The sequence below is a fragment of the Chionomys nivalis genome, chromosome 13 (assembly GCF_950005125.1).
Source record: "Chionomys nivalis chromosome 13, mChiNiv1.1, whole genome shotgun sequence".
Taxonomy (NCBI): domain Eukaryota; kingdom Metazoa; phylum Chordata; class Mammalia; order Rodentia; family Cricetidae; genus Chionomys; species Chionomys nivalis.
The window spans coordinates 54,419,741-54,426,135 of NC_080098.1; positions in this window are offsets into that span (position 1 = coordinate 54,419,741).

A 6,395-nucleotide genomic window follows, 5' to 3' on the forward strand; every position below is an offset into this window, starting at 1 on the left:
AGGTGGAAAGCAATAGAGGAAGGCACCTAATATCCTACTATGGCTGCTGTACATATGTGCATGGGCACATAAGCCTGCACGTTCATGTGCATGTAACACACACACACACACACACACACACACACACACACACCAGACAGAAGGCTTCTGGGTGAAATGATGAACTGGTTAGTCACCTGGGAAGAGGCAACCTCAACTGAGAAAGATGTTTTATTTAGATTGGCCGGTAGGCAAGCAGGGAGGGGGCATTTTCTTGATTAATGATTGATGTAGGAGGAGCTAGCTCACTGTGGGCTGTACCAGCCCTGGAGAGGTGACCCTGGACTCTATAAAAAAAGCAAGTTGGGCAAGCCATGGGGAGTTACCCAGTAAGCAGCTGTGTTGGCTAGTTTTGTGCCAACTTGACATACTGTCATCTGAGAGGAGGGAAACCTCAATTAAGAGAAGGCCATCACAAGATCAAGCTGTAGGCGAGCCTGTAGGGAATTTTCTTAAATGATTGATGAGGGAGGGCCCAGCCCATTGTGGGTGATGCCATTCCTGGACTGGTGGTTCTGGGTTCTCTAAGAAGACAGGTCAAGCAAGCCATGGGGAGCAAGTCAGTAAGCAGCACCTTTCCATACCTTTTGCATCAGCTCCTGCCCATGGGTCTCTGCCCCATTTGAGTTCCTGTCCTGACTTCCTTTGACAAAGAGCAGTGATACAGAAGTGGAAGCAGAATAAACCCTTCTCTCCCAAACTTGCTTTGATCATGAACTGCAGAACACTGAGGCTGCTGGAGAAGCCAAGGGCTCCCATCCCCCACTCCTCGGCACTCCCCACCCCTGCACCAAGCTAAGCTGAGAGCGAGTAAGAGAGCACCAAAGAGGGAAACGAGAATTAGGCTGTGCGACCCATCACAGGTGTGCCAGAAACTCACTTCCAATGTAACAGAGAATCCAAAAGTGTGATTGATAAGTATGTGTGGTGGTTTGCATGATGTCCCTCATAGGCTCGTGTATTTGAACACTTGGTCCCCAGGAGGTGCTGCTATCCATGGAAGTTTTGAAACCTTTAAAAGGTACAGACTTGCTGGAGGAAGCTTGTCATGGGCAAACTTTGAGGGTTTATAGCCTCTCTCCACGTCTTATTCTTTTTCTGTTTCCTGTGTATGAATAAAAAATGTGACCAGCCAGTGATCAGTTCCCCCACCCAAAAAAAAAAAAAAAAAAAAAAAAAAAAAAAAAAAAAAAAAAAAAAAAAACCTTCTTCTCAAGTTGCTTTTGTTCATGGTATTTTATCAAAGCAACCAAAAGTAACTAATAGATTATGTTCAAAGAAAGCAATGGAAGCAATGGAGAAGGTAAACTCTTGGATAAATCCCATCTTAACACAACAAAAACTCAGCTGAATGAAAGAAGAAAGTCACAGGCACTAGAAGGAAATCTTAATTTTTTTGAAGATTATATATATATATATATATGTGTGTGTGTGTTATTTTTATTATTTAAAGATTTGTTCATGCATATGAGTGCTTTGTCTGCATGTGCAGCTGCACATCAGAAAAGGACATAGCAACAGCTGTGAGCATCATGTTGAGTGCTGAAAATTGAGCTCAGGACCTCTGGAAGAACAACTAGTGCTTTAAACACTCTCCAGCCCCAAGATTTATTTTATTTTTAGGTGTGTATAAGTATGTGTGAGTGTGTGTGTGTGTATGTGTGTGTGTAAGGGTGTATACATGTGTGCAGGTGCTTTTGGAGGCCAGAAGAGGGCTCATCAGATCCCTTGAAACTAGAGTTATGGGTGGTTATAAGCTGCCTGACATGGGTGCTGGGCTCTGAACTCCGGTCCTCTGTAAGAGCAGCAAACGTTCTTAACCTTGGAGCCATGTGTCCAGTCCCCAGGGAATAGTTTTTGTTTTTGTATCGCCATAATGCAAGAGCTTTCCTTCTTTCCTCACTGGTTGAGTGATCAGAAGTACAGCAATGTATATTTCAGCTAGCTCCTATCTCCCCCTCTGTCTGCTTGGGTTTGTAGTTTCTCAACTAATAGTTTCTCACGTCCCTCTACTCCATCCTCACTCACTCAGTCCCTCTGCTCCATCCTCACATACTTACTCCGCCATGCTTCTGACTTTGTCCCCATACCTCTTCAGTCTGGAACTGGATGCCTGAAGACCCACGACAGAACCTTGGTGTCACTCATTACCCATCAGGGGACAGCCGCCGTGGTATTCACTGCTAATTGCCACACGCTAAATCCCTATTCAATTTTAATAAATGGGTCATTTCTGAGAACTGGGAGGGTGAGGTGTCGAGGGTGACTTTTTTCATGCCAGTGGCTTTCTGGTGGCACTTTAAGACTCTTGGTTCTGTGGCTTCTGAGATTGTTCACTTTCCCTTCACCAGATTTACAATCCAATAACGCAGTTTAGGGTGCATATTTCAAGGCGACAGGAAACTAACTGTGCAACGGCTCCCACTGTCTCTTGCAGATGAGGGTAAAATGCGGAAGTCCTTTAATATATGTGTCTTCAGGTCCTACGCTCCTGGTCTCAGGTCTCTGATTCCCCTCTCCTCCCACAGCACTATTGACCTAGAAGTGGTCATCACAAGCTCCCCAAACAACCAAATCTCTTCCTGGAGCTTAAGCACATTCCTGGAGTGTTTGCCTTACATTTGTAACCAAATGCCACTCACACTTTACTGTCAGAATGAGAATCACTGATGCCTCCCCTGAAGAGTTCAGTCCGCTGTGTTCATCCAGGACTGTTCCTTCATCCTGGTGAACCTCCCTATCCCCACCCATCTTCCACCCCAACTCCTTTTAATCTGTTCTATTATCAGTCTGTCTGAACCCCTTGTTTATCAATGCTTCCCCATGCTAGCCTGTGAGTGCCAGAGGCTGACAATGGAAAGTCTTCTCTTTATTCATGTAATAGTGTTTAATTTGCTGCATGTGTAACTGTGAGTGCGTAGGTGCTGAGACTTACATGTGGAAGCCAGAGGTCAGTTTTCCAGAATCTCCTTCCACCCATGAGGCAGGGTTCTTTTGTTTTTGTTGATAGCTGACCTGTGAGCTTCTGGGGAATTCTGAGATTTTTCTCTCTCCTGTCTCTACCTTCCATCTCATGCTCTACCTTCCATCTCATGGTAGGAGTTTTTTTTTTTTTTTTACAAATTAAAGTTACAAAACAAAACAAAAATCTTTTTGCATGCAACCTGAATTGAACTCAGGTTGTCAGGTTTGCAAATGCCTTTACATGCCAAACTTCCTCCCTGCCCTTTTACCTGAGATTTTTGAGACAGGATCTTTCACTGTACCTAGAACTTGCCATTTTGGTTGGTCCAGCTGACCAGCAAGTCCCCAGGATCTGCCCGTCTCCACCTGTGTTACAGGCATGTGCTTCTACACGCCTGCCTTTTATGTGGCGGAGGGGATCCTAGCTCAGGTTCGTGTTGTGCTAGCACCTTCCCCACTGAACACCTCCCCAGCCCTCTCTCTATTGTTTTCCTTTGCACAATCATCCTTTGTGCCTGCTGGTAATAATGAACATTATTTTTTTTTTAAATTTTACATAAGAAGGAAAAAAATTAATGAGGGGAATTTCTGAGCCGAGCTTGTTTTATGCCAACAGGCTAGCAATCTACTTGTAGGGATTGTCCTCATCTTAGTAATTGGTGAGGCTGAAAATTACACTCCCAGAAAAATGGGACACTCCCATTTTGGGGAGGCACTCCCAGAAAAGCTAGTAAATTTTCTCAAAGTCTTTGTTTATCTATATGATGGCATGGTGCCACAAAATAAATAATTATACATGTGAAATCTATAATTTGCTATGTAATTAAAGAAGGGATGCTAATTGAATCCACTTCCCCTCAGGCACTGTGTCCTAGCGATGAGCATTTGGGACCAGCTGTGTGGGGTAGCTGCAGAGCACACCCGAGAACAAAGGAAGCAAAAGAGAACAGCACCAAACGATGGCACTGCCGTGTCCAGTCCACCCAAAGCTGCTCTGCAGAAGCGCCATTTAAAGGTCCTCTCTTAACTTCTGGACAAAGGAAGCGTTAGTCACACCACGCCCTTTTATTTTTGCTTTTGGAGAAGCTTGTTTCATTTTAGAAGGTTTAAATATTTGAGGACATACATGGCAGTTTAATAGTGGATATCTGTGGAAGTCCTTCCCTGATCCAGGGGAAGGTCTGAAAGCATCCAAGCAAAGCTGCAGAGATGCTTAAATGGAGTAGAAGTTTAAGAAACTCATGCTTTCTAAAACTCGAACAACCCCCACCACTGCCTCTACCTCCCAAGCGCTAGAATTGCAGGCGTGCACCACCACACCCTGCTTGCCGGTTCTACAAACGTCGTTATGGATCCTCTTGTTGAGCAACGACAGTTCTTTACATATCCTGGATATCAGACCTCCATCAGATGTGTGGTCTGCAATCATCCTCCCATTGTATAGACTCCCTTTCTGCTTTCTTGGTCCCTCAATGTACGTAAGTTTTCAGTTCTGAGGTACATTTTGTTTTTGCCTTAGATGCTCATGTGTTGGCGTCCTGTCTAAGACTCCCCTGCCACATCCAAGGTCATGGCTGCCTCTTGTGTTTTCTTCTGGGCTTTACTGTTTTAATGCTTTTATTTAGGTCACTGATTTATCAGAGTTAAGTTTTGCGTGTGGTGAAAGATTTTCTTCTTTCTCACTGCACTAATGTTTCTTTGAGGATCTTTGCAATTCCAAATGAATCTGAGAGGTTTTTATGCTTTTACAAAATAAACAAATACCAAACAACCACAGCTTCTGCCTTCTTCCCCAGGGATTACCATTTTCACCATCAGGCATGGGGAGACACTGTCACCTGCAGATTCTGCAATTTCCTTTTGCAAGTCTAAGACACTTTTGTGCATGGCCAATGCTTTCTTGAGCTACGTTAGGAGAGCAAGGAGAGAACAAGTGAGATTGGGACTTGAGGCTCATTTCTTCCTTTAAATTAGGTGTGTGTGTGTGTGTGTGTAATTTATGGGGGAGTTTGGATGGTAGATATCTGTACCAGAGGGGTGTTGTATCACTGAATATAATGATGTTTTTCCTGGTGGTTCAGATGTAGTGGGAAGGGCCAAGAGTCATGGGGTGACGCTGCCCTGTGAGAACAGAAACAATAAGGGGGCGCATGGAGAAGCCATGTGTAATCGAGGTAGGTGACAAGAGAAGACATTCTAGTGGATCAAAGGGTGTGATAAAGAGAGCTGGGAGCAGCCAGGCAGTGGTTGCACACGCCTTTCATCCCAGCTGTCAGAGGTAGAGGTAGGCTGATTTTCTGTGAGTCTGAGGCCAGCCTGGTCTACAAAGTGAGTTCCGGGACAGCCAGGACTGTTACACAGAGAAACCTGTCTTGAAAAACAAACAAAACAAAAAGGGGAGGGGAGAATGATTGCAAAATCCAAGACTTGGTGGAGTGAGTGGGATGCCTCTATGAACTTTCTAAAATCTCAGTCTCAGTGCTGTATGAGAAAAGAGGCCCCAGCTGCAAGCCAGGGTGGAGCCGGGATGGAGAGCCATGAATCAAAAGGAGTTGTCTGAATAGTTGGTGCTGCAGGATTTATAGGCTCATCTCACAGTGCTCTGTTAGCCACAGCCTTTCTAGTTTCCTGAGGACCCATTGTTCCCAAGGGGAAGGCGGAATGTGGTCCTCACCACACGTCAGCAGGTGCAGGAACTAGGAAGGAGCGTCAGGCACACCCGAGTCTCCAGCTTTTGTTCTGGAGCCGCCACCCTAGCCAAGGCCCTAGTTACTCGGCACTGGCTTGATTGAAATAGCCTCTTGTCTGACCTCCCTGCCCTCGGGCTTACCTCTGCCCTAAACCACAGGGCAATCCATGGCATACTAAAGCCCCCTCAACCACGTCAACACCATGCGTCCATTACTCAAGAGTGCTGTCCAGCGTGGACCCAGAACTTCTCTAGGGCAATCTCAAGGGTTTCCACAGTTCTCCACAGCTCTTCACAGTGCTGGGGCTTGAACCTGGGGCCTTGTGTTCAAGTTTCTCAGGAAAAGGCTCTGCCATCGAGCTTGTCTTCATCCCTGAGTGTGCCCATTCTCAGCATTGCACAGCCTCCCCCACTGCACCCATAAACAAAGCAATTCCATTTGTTTTGTTCATTCACCTTTTCAATGATTTCCTGACCATCTAATGTTTCTTGGACATTAGACCCTATTATTAGGCTGAATGGTGTCCTACCCCCAAATTTCTGTTTGAGACCTAACTCCAATACTTCAGAATGTGACTGGGTTTGGAATAGGGCCTTTGTAGAGATAATTAATCTAAAATGAGGTTATCTTCATGGACCCTTTCTGATATGATTGGCCTTTATAAAAAAAAAAAAAGATTAGGTCGCAGGCACACAGAGAAGG